The following is an 18,450-nucleotide window of genomic DNA, read 5'->3' on the forward strand; positions in this document are numbered from 1 at the left end:
CTCCACTTAAACAAGTCAGTTAACACATGTATCTATTGCCATGTAACAAATTACCCTCAAAACTAATGGCTGAAAATATTAAACACTTTTTATCTCACATTTTTCTGGATCTGGTTCAGGATTTCCTACAAGACTGTAGTCAAGTTATCAATTAAAGTTGTGCTCCTCTGAAGGCTTAACTGGGACCAGAGGGTTCACTTCCAAGTTCACACGGATGTTGCAGGAGACCTTGATTCTTGGCTCTCTGTTGGCTAGAAGACTCAGTTACTCACCCATGGCCTCTTCTCAGGGATGATTAAGAGTTTATACAACATGGGTAGCCCGGGTGACTCAGTGGTTTAGTGCTGCCTTCAGCCCAGGGCCTGATCCTGGAGACGCAGGATCGAGTCACACGTCAGTCTCTCCGCATGGAGCCTGCTTCTCCCTCTGCCTGTGTCTCTGTCTCTCTCTCTGTGTCTTTCATGAGTAAATAAATAAAATCTAAAAAAAAAAAAAAGAGTTTACACACATAATAACTCTTTTCCTTCAGAGCAAGTGATCTGACAAAGAGATCAAAGGGGAAGACACATGTCTTATATGAAGGAATGTCATAAATCAACACTGTAATCACATTCTCTTTATATTGAGAAAGGCACTAAGTCTGGCCCACACTCTATACGGGGGAATTGGGCTCTACCTTTTGAAGGAAGGAGTACCAAAGAGCATATGGACATATATTAAAATTGCCATGCTCAACTTGCCTCAATTTCTTCATCTATAAAAGTGAATATAAATAACAATAAAATGATTGAGTATTGTTTTGATATTAAAAACATGAAAATCACTTTAAAAAGAGCCTCAAACATGGTAAGCAGTCTATAAATATTAGTGAATGTTTGCTTTATATGTAACTATATATAGGATGTTGAGAATCATTAATATGTATCATTTTCAATTTATACTTATTTCTGTATCTCTTACCTGAACTTGAGATTTTTCTTTCTTTGGGAGAAAATTTGTCTCTTAGGTTCAATTATTGACATTGTGAAGACAAAGCTTCCTTGTTTTTGTTTCTTTCATGTAAGAATTGATAGACCTTTTCCTTTACCAAAATGCTGCTCAATTTCATTCTCTGTTAGTGACCAGATATGTATCCTGTGTTGGATATGGCATAAATAGATTGCTTATCAAGGAGTAATCATAGCTATATTTCTGTATTTATGGCTAAGATGAACAGAAACATTATTTAGGAATACAGTGCCTATTTCTTTGTTTTCTGAAACTAAAAGAGGCCTTTAAAAATAAATTATTGAGGTGTAATTGACATATAATATTTATATTAGATTCAGGTGTACAACATAATGGTTAGGTACATCCATCTTTTATGTCATATACCATATATTTCTCAGTGTTTTAAATTATTTTTGTTATTTATTTTTTATTTTCTGAAATTTCTCCTTAGATTCAGAGTATCACAAACTACAGTATTTGTAGTGTAGTCTCATTCTGTGAAATATTAAGCTAGAAACCATAGATTATGTCATCAGATATAATGCTTCTCTGGACTGATTGTGGAATTATGCAAGCACATATACACTAATACACAAGGCAGGCAAGTCACATTGTCTCATTCTATCCTCCTCCATTAGGCATAAGAATGCTTGAGTATATATCCATTTAAAATGCAGTTTTGGGGAGATGCCACATCCGCTTTTTTCATAACTTATTTAATTGCTTAACACTAATTGTTGCATTTGGTTTGGGCCCAAAAGTCCAAATATAAGAATATAATCAAAGTCTATAAAATTTATATCAAGTATGACTTGGTGAGTAGAAAGGCTTTTTATTATGATTGGGAAAAATTGAAACCAGAGATCACAGTTTATAATTTGTAACAGTTTTCAGCTTTAACCTCATTTTCTCTGGGGAAATTTCTCTGACTCTCTTAGAATGGGCAAGGCTTCCTTGTGTTTGATCTCATGGCACTCTATTCTTTCCTTATCAAAGCACTTACCACACACTCTATTCTTTCCTTATCAAAGCACTTACCACACACTACCACACAGTACTTGTGTCCTTGAAGTTTATGTTGTCTGAATTTCAGTAAAGGATCTCTATCATATGTTGGAAGGCACAGTGGATCCTTTGTATACTACTGTATCATTAGTATTTGTGACAAAGTAAGTAAAGTTAAGATGATGTTTACAATATGGCTAAGAAAGATTTGATCTCCTAGAATCTCCCCTCCTTCCACACATACCCTGACCACCCAAAAATGTTTAGTAGGCTCTGGTTAGGATTCTGGAAGGATTTAAATTTACTAATAGATTATGAAAACATAATTAATAAATAATGGTATTTGAGATTATTACCATAAATAAATTCTGGTCAATTGAGATTGGCAGTAGGAGCTTGAGTACTATACTCGACTGCAACTCTTGTTACTATCAAAAACAAAGTATTGGAATACATGCAATGGAGGTGCAGCTTATTAAACTCTTTTTCTTTGTATATTATATTCATAAGTGTCTTTCTAAAGGATTATATAGTCAGCCTGTAATTTGAGTTGAAGTGGACATTAGAAGGCAAAATCATTTTATATTAAACTGCTCAGAACCTTCCAAAGAGTAACCATTAATTATTTAAAAAGCTTAATAACTATGGTAAGTATTCAATATCTACTATATGTCAGGCACTATGTTTGGTATTTTACAAATGTTACGTCATGTAATCTATACACCATGCCATAATGCAGTGGAGAGACTACCTTGAAATTAGATTTAGATTCATTTCTTTTTTTTTTTTAATTTTTTTTTTCATTTATTTGTGATAGTCACACAGAGAGAGAGAGAGAGGCAGAGACATAGGCAGAGGGAGAAGCAGACTCCATGCACCGGGAGCCTGACGTGGGATTCGATCCCGGGTCTCCAGGATCACGCCCTGGGCCAAAGGCAGGCGGTAAACTGCTGCGCCACCCAGGGATCCCTAGATTTGGATTCAAATCATTAGTTTGCCACTTATATATGCCTGTGATCATGAGCAAGTTAAATACTGTCTTTAAGTATGTTTGTTCATCTGTTAAAACAGAGAAAGTATTGTTTTCTGGTATCTATTAATCATGCACTAATAATTGATAGTAGTTTTTATTATATTTGTACATATATACAGCTAGCAACCAGAAGAGATTGCACTCTCTCCACAGGTTGTATAATGTACCAGTATTTCCTCTCTTATGTATGTATATATGTATTTATTTATTGAGGTATTAGTTCCTCTCTTATGTACGTATGTATACATGTATTTGTTGAGGTATAACCAACATACCTTTATTAGTTTCAAACGTACAACATAATGATTTGCTATTTGTACATATTGCCAAATGAGCACAAGAGTAGGTCCAGCTAACATTGTTGCCATATGTAGTTACAGTATGTGCCAGTTTTAAACATATTTTATCTTCTCCATTTCATTTTAAATCATCCATGGCATAACAAATATCCTTTGTTTCATTTCCATTTCAATATCATATCTTAAGTACTTCCCGATCTTGGGAGAACACTCCCACTTTGTATGCCTTTGTGTTCATAAAAACATATCTGCACAATTGCAAAGCACCTTCTGTTTTTTAAAGAAAAATACAGTAGAAGACTCTAAATGGTTGCCCCTTCCTAGGTTATCCAAAGAATGATAAGTACTCCAAAGACTTTAGTATAGATACTTGTGGTCCCCTGGAGTAGTTCAAATTCTACATTTCAGGTCAGTTTTTAAAGAATCACTTCTATGACTTGTCACCAACAAAATCCAGATCTTTATAGTTTTCACATGAATTAAGTTTTTTCACTGAAGACAATTTAATTATATTTTTTCTCTTTTTATTTCTGACATATGCTTATGTTTGGTACTAAAAATATCTTCTGAGAGACTTGTATATCAATAGTGTCTAGAATTTAAATCATTTAAGCAGAAGAATGCAGAGTATGGAATTGTCAGATCAGATAAGATACTACTTACGAATGCACATCATGATTTCCAAGCATATAAATTTAAAAAAAATTACATCTCATAATTCAGAATTTTGAAACTCTACAAGTTTTAAGAATTACAATTCATATTCTCAAAGAACTGAGAATTCTATATTTAGTACTCTATGCATAATAAATAATAAACTAATTGGCCATAATATTTTTAGAATTGATGAGGCATCTCTTGTGGATGAAATCACATACCATATGTCTTTAATGTTGTTCTTATAGTTCTCTGAGTACCTTCTATAAATTATATTTTCAAATTAAACTGGACATAACAGAATATTCCAAATAATATACTTAAACTGATCAGAAATAATATGAAGTTCAAAAACGATGTAAATGTTGGACATACTTTCTTTATAAAATATAATATCTATTTTAAACTATTTAGTAACTTCCTTTTAAGATTCTATCATTATCTTTAATTTACCTACAAAATCCCATCATGAAAACCTATTAACTAACTTAAATTGATTCAAGAAACAATGTAAGCTGGTTTTCTAATAAAGTTAAGTAATGCAACTCAGTAGATTTTCTGTGAAGAGAGTGAGCTCCAACCTCTTATTAGACTTGTAAATGTAAATTTTAAATGGAAACATTCTTTTGAATATGAGAGCAGTTTATAGTCTTATCCTGGCACAAAGTAACATAATAAACTGCTAGAATTTTAATTTAAAGCAAAGTTTAAAGGTTATTGTGGTTTGCCAAGATTATCCTTCATAAAAATTTCTTGAATGTTTATTTGTCAACAACTTATGTGATTATTCTAAATTAATATGAAACCAAAAGTGAACCCAACACTCTCAAATAGTTTTGGAAAGCAAGGAACTTTTATTTTTTATTTTTTTTTTGGTCATGCTTTAATGGCTATGCCAATAAAGTAAAGGAATCTGAATTAAATAAGGAGATTGGGGGAGGGTAATGAGAAAGCAAGTCAGCTTTTGCAGTAAGAACTACTATTAGAAATTTAAAGAGATATTATTTTATCTCTAGGTTTTCAAAAAACTTTATGAGAGTCAAACTAGTGGTGCTTCTTTTTTCTTTCAAGATTTTATCACTGATAATAATTTTACTTTGGAGCAAATGTTATACATTTTTGATATTTCTATATCGTTTAGGAAGATGACTTGTGTTGGAGACCACATTTTTCTTTTTTTTTTAAAGATTTTATTTATTTATTCATCACACACACACACACACACACACACACACACAGAGGCAGAGACACAGGCAGAGGGAGAAGTAGACTCCATGCCAGGAGTCCAACGTGGGACTCGATCCTGGGTCTCTAGGATCATGCCCTGAGCCGAAGGCAGGCGCTAAACCACTGAGCCACCCAGGCATCCCTGAGACCACATTTTTCGAGTATGTTTTTATTATACATCAGCCAGGGACTGAGTCAATTGAGAGAGGGTAGCTCAAATATCTCCTTTTTCTAAGCACAAACTAAAATCAGTAGCATCTGTCTTCTTTCTAAAACTCAGATCTTTCAAAAGTTAGCATCACTCATATCTGTGCACGTAGACAGATATACATATGGCCTACAGTGACTGAGTTGTGTGAGGCTTTCAAAGACATCATATACAATATTTTGTGTGCCATATAATCAAGAATTGCAGAATAATATGTGAGACTAGCTATAATATCAGCCAAAATATGAAATGTAGCCTGTTGCTACTTTAGCCTGGTAGAGGACATATCCACATGTGCCACTGGTACTCAAGCCTAAACTTGGCGGGGACACAGGCAACACAGTAAAAACAAAACTAAACAAAACAAAGAAACAAAACAACTGTGTATTATTCTCTTTCTGTGTATAGGAAAGAGGGAATTAAGCAATCATCCAATGGTAGTCATGCCTTTGTATATATTAGTACAGTCAAAATCTGACTTTAAAGCCAACTTGGATAAATTGGAGAAGTAAAAATGGTTGAGACAAAAGATTTGAGTTTATACTGTTGGAAGGTAGTCATCAAGCTGAATCACCACCACCCCCCTCAGTCTGTGAAAATTGCAAAAGAAACATTGTTCTAACATAGGATTATTATTTATGTGTCTAAATTGCTTCAAGATTAAAGGAATCCACCTGAAATAAATATGTAACAATCACAACTACAGTCATTGTCTGATTTTAAATAGATTTTCATGAGGCCATTGATTTAATAACAGCTTTTCAGGAAAACGCACGCAGCCAGACTTCAGAACATTTCAATTTTGGAAAAGTCACTTCTATTTTATTATCATGATGTGTAATGTGTCACTCACACTTTGGGGATCAATATAGGTTGAATAGGAAAGACAAAAACAGAAATTTACAACTGAAAACTAATGAATGTTCTTCCGATTATTTTTTAAAATATTTTATTTATTTATTCATGAGACACACAGAGAGAGAGGCAGAGACACAGGCAGAGGGAGAAACAGGCTCCATGCAGGGAGCCCAATGCTGGACTCCATCCCAGGACCCTGGAATCACAACCTGAGATGAAGGTAGATGCTTAACCAGGTGAGCCACCCAGGTGCCTCTGTCCTTCTGATTATTAAGAAATTACTGGGGATCCCTGGGTGGCGCAGCGGTTTGGCGCCTGCCTTTGGCACAGGGCGCGATCCTGGAGACCCGGGATCGAATCCCACGTCGGGCTCCCGGTGCATGGAGCCTGCTTCTCCCTTTCCCTCTGCCTGTGTCTCTGCCTCTCTCTCTCTCTCTGTGACTATCATAAATAAATAAAAATTAAAAAAAAAAGAAATTACTGCAATGTTTATATGAGTGTATTGTATTGAGTGATAAGGACAAATTGTAATTAATACAATGGAGTACAGAAGCCCTCTTAATTATGATTTTTTTTTTTTACCTCACAGACTGTGTTAAGCATGCATACAAAGACCACAACAGCAAATTCCTTATATGAGCTCTAATATTATATCACAAAAAGCAATCAGGACACATCAAATTTATTCTTCTTTTCATATATGTACATTTGAGGTCTGTGTCTTCTAAGTTATACCAGAACAGCTTTTGAAGTGAAGAAGCTATTAAAGTGGGAGTTCTCCAGAATGTAAAGCAGGTAAAAGCAAACCTGCTCTGATTCAAGTCTATTTTGAACACTCAGAACATTATTTACTTGGCTCTCCAGAAGCCTCCCTCACCACTATAACCAGGGTTGTGTATCTCTAGAACCTTTTTAATTTGTAGAGACCATTTCAAAAATACCTACAGGGATATTTATGTGGCTCAGTTGGTACAACATCTGACTCTTGATTTCAGGTCTTAGTATCAGGGTTGTGAGCTTGAGTGTCCCCCTACCCCCAATTTGGAAGCCTACTTAAAAAAATACTACCTAGAAAAATAATGTGCATTTCTTTCTCTTCCTCCCTATCCAAATAATTTGGCATGGTAAAGAATCTATTGGCACACATGAACAAAATCTTTCAGTACTTTCAATGGCATTTGATATGTACATAAGACACCTGAAGCTGCTGGGCCTTTTGCTTGTTTGGCGTAGGCTTTAAAATCTGGAATACTTAAAATTTTATGAAGTGCAGGGAAAAAAATGGAATAACAATGGGATAGCATCCAGGTATTTTCGTAGATTATCATTCTTAGAAAGTTTTACATAAATGTCTTCAAACCATTTTGTGAATTTTGCTCTCCAGGAGGATATAACACTATAAATTTTACATCCGGCCTCTACTTTCATTAACTCTTTACATATGTGAGAAAACACTTTGGTAAAGATGTGTTTGAGGGCTATGACTTAAAATGTAGATACTCACTGGTAAAAATATTTTCTTGTTGTTGCGCACATGGTCATAAGCACAACATTCAAATGTGGCCCACCTGCATAGTACTTATGAAGAACTTAAAGAAAGTCTGTATCTGATAAATGCTATGTATGTGATGTTATGATCTTCTCTGGCTCCCCTAGTGGATTGTTTACTGTATTCCCTCTTGTTATATAGAACACATTGTAGACGGTTTGAAACAGTCAAGTCTTGGCAAAATCCAGGGTCATTACAAGTTGTCCTCATTAATGGTATGCAGGCCTCTGTCTTCTTTTATTCACTCCACCCCCAGCTTCATTTTACAACTTCCAGGATTCGTGAGATCACACATATTTCCCTGGATTAGTGATGAACTACAGATTACTCCTTGAAATCAATGACTAAAAGGGAGGAAGCAAATCAGAATGAACAAACTCTGAAGGGAAGAAAGCTCTAGTCTTTAAACATCAGAAAATAGAGGAGGAGAAAGCCAGGGATACTCTTGAATCTGAAGTTAAATGTGGCTGAGTTACAAAAGCAGGGCAGGGAAAGTAAAGCCCATTTTTGGTCTAACTGTGAAATTAGTGAAGAACTCAGACACTTAATAAATCCTTTTGTTGTATTACTTAGAACTTTTTCTCTTGTGGATGATTTGTTGCCAGAAGCATTCCTATTATATAATTTGTACTTTCACAGATTTCCCCCACCACTCTTGTCTACTCTAAGTGTCCCTTACAGATTCATGCTGAAACCTAACAGGATCTGCTGCAAATTCCTTTTACACTTTGCCCTGAGAATATGGAATGTGCTTTCCCTTCAATTCTCTGCCATGGGAATTAATTACCTGCAGTTTTCAGCACAGTGTGAAAGTCTTATCTGCTTTCTTTGGCAGTAAAATATTACTGCAAAGCTTTAAACTAGTTTTGAAGTTTTATTGTCTTTTTTCCCCCTAGGTTTTAATTATGGATGTTTAAAATATTTTATGTCAGTAGGTAATCTCATAGTTCTTATGGTAAAAAACAATGAAAATAATCAGACTGAATTAAACTATGAAAATAAAACTTTATATACAAGGCTGGGCAAGGTTTTAAAGACCATTGTTTTACTGGGTGTTGCAGAATTTTAGTGATTTGTGTAAAGAAGAATCAATATTATTTACTAATAGGCAAAATGTGGGTTATTTTCCAAAAATGCATATCCATTACATTTAATCAGATCCAGATGATAATACTAATATTTATGATGGATCCCAACCTCAAAACATAACATGAGAACGGGAAGAAATAATGATTCAAGCCTTACAGTTCCATGGAACAGTATGTGTTCTTGGTTTTAGGGGGAAATTAAAGTTATAAAGTTGGAAAGAGTGAGAAAACAAACAGCAATTTTATATTCTGAGAGTATACTTTACTTCTTTAGTACATGGTGGTTTAAGTCATGTAATGATTTTCTTTTTCTGAACTTAAAGAAAATAAACAAATCAAAATTAATAAATTAAAATAATTGATATGCTTCCAGATAAACTAGATATTCTAAAACATCAAACTTTATGACAACTCATTTTTAGTTTATGAAAAAGGCAATGCTAAAGGCCAAATTGTGTAAGTCTTATATTTGGCCTGCAAAATTTTAAATATTTTTATTAACTTTTTACACATTTTACCTCTCTTTTTTATGGTCTACTGAGCTCATATTCAATTATGCGTACACTGTCTGGATATTTCAAACTACATGTATTCTCACTGATTTTTTTTTTCTGTAGTCAATCTATACAGTGCATACATTCAATCTAACTTAGAAAATGAGATATAATATTATATGTGTTAGTTTAAGTTGTTTATTTTAGATTTTTCTTGTTTCCTGACTTAGGCCTGAATTACCATAAACTTCCCTCTAAGCATAGCTCTGCTGCATCCCAAAGATTTGGGACCATTGTGTTTCCATTTCATTGTCTCCCTATATTTTTTTATTTCCTCTTTGATTTCTTGGTTGACCCAGCCATTGTTTGATCGCATGTTATTTAAGCTCCATGTGTTCTTTCTATATTTTTCTTTGTGATTGATTTCTAGTTTCATAAACTGTGATCTGAAAAGATGCATGGTATGACTACAGTCTTTTTGAATTTGTTGAGAGTTGTTTTCCGAACTTGTGGTCTATTCTTGAGAATATTACATATGCACGTGAAACAAATGATTATTCTGTTTTAGGGTAGAATGTTCTAAATATGTCTGTTAGATCCGTCTGGTTATATTGTTATGTTCGGTGGGGTTGTTGAGTTCTCTTAATCTATTTTCACTTTTTATTATTCTTTTTTCTCTATCCTGTTCAGTTTGATTGCTTTCCATTATTCTGTTCTTCAGGTTGCTGATCCATTTTTTCATTTCTACTACTGATTCCCTCTATTGTATTTTTAATTTCAGTTATTGAATTCTTTATCTCTGGTTGGTTCTTTTTTATGTTTTTTATCTCTTGTTGAGAGTCTCACTGAGGTCCTTCACTATTTTCTCAATTCCAGTGAATATCTTTAAGACCATTACTTTAAATTCTTAAATTCTCTATCAAGCATATTACTTGTTTGTTTTATGTAGCTCTCATCCTATTGTTTTGTCCTGTTCTTCCATTTGAGAGATATTTTTCTGTCTCCTCATTTTGACTAACTCTCTGTGTCTGTTTCTGTGTGTTAGGAAAGTCAGCTACATCTCCTGCTCTTGAAAGTAGTACTCTTATAAAGAAGAGGTGCTGTAGTGCCCTGCAGTGCACATTTTGTAGGTTAGCCAAAGTAAAGCCCCTGGATCAATTCCAGAGAATTGTTCTTCTTGCCCTTCAAGAAGAAAATTTAGGAAGCCAACACAATTTAACTTCTTTAAAACTGTGATTTTTGTTACATGCTTCATCTCATTCCTTTTAATTATCCCACAATGATTAAAATGAAAAAAAAAAAACAATACGTATGCTTGACTTAGTGCATAGCAAGAAAAGGAGTGGCAAATGAGGATGAGTTCCATTCTGCAGACATTTTTGTTTGAGGAATTCTGTAGGTAAAAGTAGATGGCAACATGATTACAGAAAGGGGTTACCAGGTTGAAACTGTCAGCAACGTAGTAAAGAAGAGTTTATACAGCTTTTCTTTGTTCTAAGACATAGGCCTGAGGTTTTAACTATTGATAGAACCATGGTATTTTTTCTCAATGTGTTTGGAAATCATTGAAATGAGCATCTTGAGGTTTAGAAATCTTTTATACTATGAGTGAGTTATAAAATACCATTGAAGATATATTACATGTCATAATCTGTTTTATTTATAGATAAAGTATCATGAAAAATGTGAGAAAAAACTGAGAAAGTTTGTGGAATTTCTTTCATTATTTAGGACTCATTGAAGATACAAAATGAACTGGATCTAATTAAATTAGTAGCTATATTTTGATAAATATATGCATAATTTTCCATTACATAACAAAAGAAAAGCAAAAGAAATATAATAGAGTCCTTTCTGTAAAGAAGAAAGATGAGACATGTGCTCATTTGGGAATTATTTTTATAAAAATATATTTCTTCAAATTTATTATATTCATGTCATGAAAAGCACCAAAACTCAAAACTGCAGTAAAGAGAAGAATGATACATATGTTTTTGTGTATAAAATGCAATTTATTTTATTCTCTGAATAGAAAATAACTGTAAAGGAAAGCAAGATTGTAGATATATTATTTATATAGAAGCTTTTATGTTAGTGTCTTAAGGTTTCTAAAATATTAACTTGACCCTTTGTAAAGAAGGATTTTATTAAAACCACCTTTTTTCATAAATGAGGAAATTAGATTGTAGACAGTTTGATATAAGGCTTTGGAACAGAAACTCTGGCTTAAAGTAGTTCCGAATTTTCACAGCTCAATTATTGGAGAGATACTTCAATTTACCATGTAATAATAATGGCAGGAGTAGAACAAAAGATGAAAAGAAAGAATAGTTCTGCAGTCAATATTACAATCTGGAGTTATTAATTTCAAAATTATCTATTGGCTATTATATCTGTCAAGAAGACATGTATACGCACAATTATATAAGATATCATATCAAAATTTGAACAAAATATTATGAAATTATAGATGTGATAGTAGGTAATTTTCTTAGATAATTGAAATTTTTTGAGAGTAAATGGTCCTTGAAGGAAAACAACTTGACTTTCAAAAGCCAATGGCTAGATTATCTGCCTCAGATCTGCTGGTCACAGTGAGGCAATCTGGGAATGCCATTGCTACAAACAGATTCCATTTAGGAAAACTCACTTCTCACCACATGCCAACCAATAGTGTAGCCTGATTTATCTACAGCAGTGGCAACAATAGAACTCAAGTGGCTGACTCATGACCCACTGGTAGTGTTGGATCTGATTAGTTCCCAAAGGTTACCTCAATAAAGCCAGAGAGGGTGCCAGAAGGGCCATGCTAAATCCAAACAGGGCAACTGCCAGCTAAAATTGAAACTTTACATAGGATTAAAAATCTCCTAATGTAATCTTTAATTTGTACATGATACAATTAAAAATACTTTGTCATACCAAGAACCAAGAAAATCACAAATTAAATGACAAAAAAACCAATGCCTAGATAAATCAAGTATTGGAAATATCTGACAAAAATTTTAAAGCTGAAATCTTAAAATAGATTCAATAAGTAATTATGAATTTATTATCAGTAGAGAAATAGAATATATAAATATAGACCAAATTGAAATGTTGAAATGAAAAATGTAACTAAGTTAAAAACTCATTGGAAGAAATCAACAGTCCAGTGGAATCAGTAAAGGTGAGGACTGACCAATAAAATGTATTCAATTTGAAAATAGAAAAAAGAGCCTGAAAAGATACAAAAAACAGGCTCTTAGGAACCAGTAGGAAAATAAAGAATTAATATTTGTAACTTTGGAGCTCCAGAAGGTAAAGAGCAAAAATGTAGGGTTGAAAGATATTCAAAATAATAATGGCTGAAAATTTCCCAAATTTGGTGAGAGATAGAAACATATACTTCAGAAGTGAACTACAAGTAGAATAAATGCAAAAAATTCACACCAAAATTCATCATAATTAAATTTCTGCAAACTAAAGTCAAAAATCTCAAAAGAAGTTAAGGAGAAGCAAGGCATTACTACAAACACACACACACACAGCAAATGAAAATGCACTTCTCATTAAAAATCATAGAGGTCGGAAAGAAGTGGAAAATATTTTTCAAGTCCTGAAAGAAAAATAATGTATTCAGTGAAAAATCCTTTATGACTGAAGGTAAATGAGGATATCTCAAATTAAGGAAATTAAGAAATTCACCACTTATAAATCTATTAAAGAATAGTTAGCTGAAGTTCTCCAAATAAATAAGAATATAGCAAAAGAAAGATCAGAACTTTAGAAAATAATGAGAAAGAGAATGGGTGAAAATATGGGTAATATAATAGATAATACTTCCTGTGAGTCTCTTAAATTGTTTTTGGTGATTATAGCAGAAATTACAACATCCACTGGGTCACTCATTAATGTAGAGGAAATTGAGACAATTATATTTAAAGCAGGAAGAATAAATAGACTCTGTAGTAAAGAGTCTGACCCATAAGGTCTCTCAACAGCCTTCACAGCCTTTGCAACAACCTTCTCTGTAAGGCAGTCAGGAGCCTACCTTTACACACTGCCTTTGCAGGCAGTACCTTAACCACATCCAACTTTATCTAGAATACAGGTATGATATTTCATTGGTGGTATCCTCTTCTAAGGAGATTTATTTGATATAGTCATTTAGTCAAGGAGCTCACAAAAAGTGATGGGACATTACCCCACACATAGTAGAAGCCTCACCAGCTTAGCTTATACCTGAATTTTTTGGTACATCAAGAGTTGCTCTATCCCTGACACTATCAAGAAATGGCTATTTACCCTCTCAGCATCCACAATGTTAAGATAAACTCAATATCTTTTATGTCTTTTCAGATCCTTGTAGTGGCATATTTTTCATTTAAAGAATTTACTTAAACTCATTTAAACCTTTACAAATCAGACCACATTGAATAGGATTTCCTATAATAAAAGTCTCTAGAATTTGTGCAGATTGTAATAAAACTGAGAATCCTATTAGTGTCCACCTTAGGTTCCTTTACTATAGAGGCTTTGCAACTTCCTCTCATGTGTCTTAGAGTTTCTGTACCCATGATGGCCATGAGTTGCTCATGGAATTCTGATGTAAGACACTGCTCTTTTTATCCCCATGTATCATAGTGTTTAATGAGACAAATGCTGTGTCCATGCCAGCCTCACCTGGAAACATAGGCTCCAGCACACTCGAAACCCATGACACTGTGTATCAAATGGTCATTCTGTCCTGTGTATGAATGATGCACTCTGCAAACTTTGCATAATTATCAATGCCTACTTGCTAAAATAAAAATAGTATCTACAGAATAGAGTTATATATGAGTCCTCTGGTACCTACCTATAGGAGCAGATGGTCTCCACTGTCTTCAGTACCTTATCAGATGCTACTCTACTAGAATAGGTCAGCCCTGTCCCAGACCTCTTAGATACTTTAAGAACTCTGAATCAAGTGGGTGAACAGCAAAAGCAGTTAGGGGTGCCCCTAATTAATTAGGTACTTAGGGTGTTATTGCCTAATTCTGCTACTCCTCCTACCATCAGCAAAGAGTTACTTCTGCTTGGGGGACCTCAGCAATCATCAAAAATAAAATGACAGCTGATGGAGAGTTGGATCCATACAGAACCACAGGTTAAAAACTAATTATTTCTTGGTCAGAGTGAAGAACTCTAGGGCACCTGGGTGGCTCAGTGGTTGAGCATCTGCCTTTGGCTCAGGATGTGGTCCTGGGGTCAAGTCCCACATCAGGCTCCCCACAAGGAGCCTGCTTCTCCCTCTACCTATGTCTCTGCCTTTCTCTCATGAATTAATAAAATCTTAAAAAAAAACATATCATAACATATCATGAGCTTGCTGGGGAGCTCCTAGTTTTCATCTCTTAACCAGGATGTCCCTAATCAAGGACAAGACCCAATCAATAGTCAGGACAATTGGTCTAAATTTATAAAGTCTTCTTAATACTGGATGCCCTGGCAAACAATAAGCCCCACTGGCACGTTCTTAAGGGCTTTTTGGAAATTTCCACTGATCTTACCACCTGATCCAGTCAATGATATCAACAATTTCTTATCCAAGATTGCTTCCTTTGGGATAAAGAACTCTGGGAAACTCTTGTCTCACAGACCCAAAATATAAGTCTAGGTCATGCATGTCTCTGCAAATACTAAAGCCACAATACAAGACTCCACTAAGACACTACATGTCCCTTTCAGAGTTCCAGACATTATTGATAGTGACCAGCACACATTTTACTTCACAATAACATAAACCTGGGCTCTTGAACAAGATAGTCTACAGAAAATTCACCTTCCATATTTCCTTCCTTCTTTCACATTCCTTTCCAGAATTTGGATACAAATATGTGCCAAAATGGCTTAATGAAATACCTTCAAATAAAACATGGTACACTTCATTCATCAAACATTAAAGGTGAATGCAATAAAGAATCTCAATATATTTTTGATTTTGTTAGCTAACAATGTTTAAGCTCCAACATTCTCTCTCCTGCTCTACATCAGGGGAAGCTGATGGAAGCACAGGTGCTAGATTCTTTGGGAATTCAAACCATATAAGCCTGAAGCACAGATAGAAACCTTCATCCCAAAACCAATCCTTAATCACAATAAAAGCCAAGTCAACATTTTCCCTTGATTTCTCAAGTTATCAAGTAATCACTTAAAAACTATACAAAGTGATACACTTAAAAAAATCTAAAAATAAAGCAATACAGAATCTTACACAAGCAAACAAACAAAAACAAAGGATATTGAAGTAACCAATATGAAGACAAGAGAAAAGAAATAGAGATGAGAAGCAGAGGAAACACACAGACAATAAATAATCAAATGCCAAATATAAGTTCTAACATATCAATGAGTACTTTAAATGTAAATTATCTAAATATATCCTCTATAAAACAGAAATGTCTATTCTCACCATTCTACTTAATATGATACTAGAAGGCCTAACAATGCACTAAGGCAAGAAAAAGAAATGAAAATTCCTATGGATTAAAAAGAAAGAAACAAAATTTTTCCTATTTGCAGATGACATGTCTACATAGAAAATCTCAGGGATCTTCAACAAAACTACAAAAAAATAATAAATGAATTCAACAAGTTGACAAATATAAAATCAATGCAAAAAAACATCAAAATTGCATAAGCTAACAATGAATATGTGGAGATCAGTATTAAAAACACAGCATCACTGGGACACTTGGGTGGCTCAGTGGTTGTGCATCTGTCTTTGGCTATGGTGATGATCTCAGGCCCTGGGATTGAGGCCTCCATCAGGATACTCACAGGGAGCCTACTTCTCTCTCTGCCTAGGTCTCTGCCTCTCTCTGTGTGTCTCTCATTAATAAATAAATAAAATCTTAAAAAAAATAAAACACAGCATCTCTTAAAATTGATACTAAGAAAAAGACATAAAGCTAGCAAAACTAGTACAGAATCTATATGTTGATAAATATAAAATATTGTTGGTAGAAATCAAGATCTCAATAAATAGATATACTGTATTCATGTATTAGAAGACAAAATATACTAAAGATATTGTCTGCTCAAATTTATATAAAGTATGAACGTAATTTCTATTAATATCTGAGCAAATATTCTTATAGACAAAGACAAACTTCTTCCAATATGTACATAGAAATGCGGAAGTCCTAGGATAGGTAAAACAATCTTGAAAAAGAAGAATAACATAGGAGGAATCACTCTATCTGACACCAAATCTTGACTATATAACTAGATTAATAAAGTTTGTTTGCTACTGTTAGAAGGACAGACACAGAGATTAATGGTAGGGAACATATAATTCAGAAACAGGCCTACACAATGATTTTCAACTGATATTTGATAAAGATGCAAAAGCATATCAATGGAAGAAAGGGAACCTTTTTAGCAAATGGTACTGATGCAATTAGAAATCCATAGACTAAAAACAACAAAAACTAAAACCAAAAAATGACTTGAGCTAAATCTTACCTATTACATAAAAATTAACTCAAAATGGACTGTAGATTTCAAAATAAAACACAAAAATATAAATGTTTTAGAAAAAATTTCAAGATATGAAGCTAGGTGAAAAGTTCTTAGACTTTATACAAAAAGCATAATATATAAAAGGGAAATTTGCTAAATTGGGTTTCGTCAGAATTTAAAACTTTTGCTTTCCAAGAGACTCTGTTAAGGGCATGATAAGACAAATTACTGACTGGGAGAAAATATTTTCAAACCTCACAAACTTTTCATTTCACTGAGGAGCATTTACAGATAACAAATAACATAGGAAATAATGCTCAACTTCATTATCCATTTAGCAACTGCAAATTAAAGCCACAATGAGATATATCTTACACACCGACCACAAAGACTAAAAAGAAAAAGTAGTGACAAAACCAAATGTTAGTGACATTGCAGAGAAACTGGATAACTAATACATGGCTGGAATGTAAAATGGTACAGCTATTCCACAGAACAGTATTTTATATGAAACTAAACAAGCAATTACCATATTATCGAGCAATTTCACTCTTCATGTTTATCCCAAGAAATTGAAAACTTATGTTTACACAAAAACCTGGGCATGATTGTTCATAGTAGCTTTATTTGTAATAGCCAAAAAGTGGAAACAATCCAAATGTCATACAATAGGAGCAGGAATGACCACTCCTCTCAACTGGGAGATTTCAAACTTAAAAGTTTCACTGAGAATAAAACATCGAGTTACTAAAGGCATGAAAAAAAAAGGAAAGATGAAAAATTGCCTTTTTTAAGGTATCTAGGGGTTGGAATCACTGAGCAATGTAATTTTCTTCTCATAAAATAAATAACGAAAAGAGAGTAAACCATGCTTCTGTCAATAACTTCATTGAGATCTGCACATTAAAAGAAAAAGGGTTCACTGTGGTTTTAAGACTATGTCAGTAAAGTACACTAAACTTTGATTTCCCTGCTAGAAAAATCTCAATGAGATTGGAGCAGACATGAGCGCCCAGAGTGCAAATTCTCTTTGAAGGATAAGGGCATATCACAACAGGCCAGTGTTGATGGGTAAAAATGCTGTGCCTTTCCACAAGGGAAATTGCTGATTGGAGCGTTCTTACCCCCAGTATGCCACATCAGTGTTCACTCATATTCAGTTTTTTACCCATTTACATATTATGTATTTATGGTAAATTAATGAGAAAAGCAGAAAAAGCTCTCCATTTGTGGAGCTTATGGACAGACAATATGTAAAATAAGTATGTCATATAGTATGATAGTATATTATACATGTTACGGGGGGAAAAAAGTAAAGCAAGGAAAGGGAATAGTGAATGTGGTGAGGGGAAAAAGTTTGCTTTATAAACAGATGTTGAGGGAAGACCTCACGTTTTCTAGAAAGTGCCATTTGAAAATAGGACTGCACTGCACTGAAGATAGGCTCTGTGAGTTCGCAGGAAGTTTTATATTTGACTTACCAAAAGCTGTGACAGGAAAGGGAGGCCTTCTCTCAGTCTGCTAAGTTTTGGAAACTGTCACAGAGCCAACCGG

The 18,450-nt window shown here is 33.9% G+C and overlaps 2 long non-coding RNA genes across 6 annotated transcripts in view; one reads left to right on the forward strand and one right to left on the reverse strand.

Moving 5' to 3' along the window:
* The window catches only part of LOC140611694 (uncharacterized), a 754,568-nt gene that overhangs the window by 601,259 nt on the left and 134,859 nt on the right, over positions 1-18,450 (forward strand). The gene's annotated exons all lie outside the window — the stretch shown is intronic.
* The window catches only part of LOC140611693 (uncharacterized), a 97,166-nt gene that overhangs the window by 10,400 nt on the left and 68,316 nt on the right, over positions 1-18,450 (reverse strand). For both annotated transcript variants that reach the window (XR_012012829.1, XR_012012827.1), the window contains exons 4-5: positions 961-1,134; positions 273-480 (exon numbers count right to left, since the gene is read on the reverse strand). This is a non-coding gene — a long non-coding RNA (uncharacterized lncRNA). The remainder of the gene's footprint in view (positions 1-272; positions 481-960; positions 1,135-18,450) is intronic.

This window comes from Canis lupus, chromosome 20 (genome assembly GCF_048164855.1).
Source record: "Canis lupus baileyi chromosome 20, mCanLup2.hap1, whole genome shotgun sequence".
Classification (NCBI taxonomy): domain Eukaryota; kingdom Metazoa; phylum Chordata; class Mammalia; order Carnivora; family Canidae; genus Canis; species Canis lupus.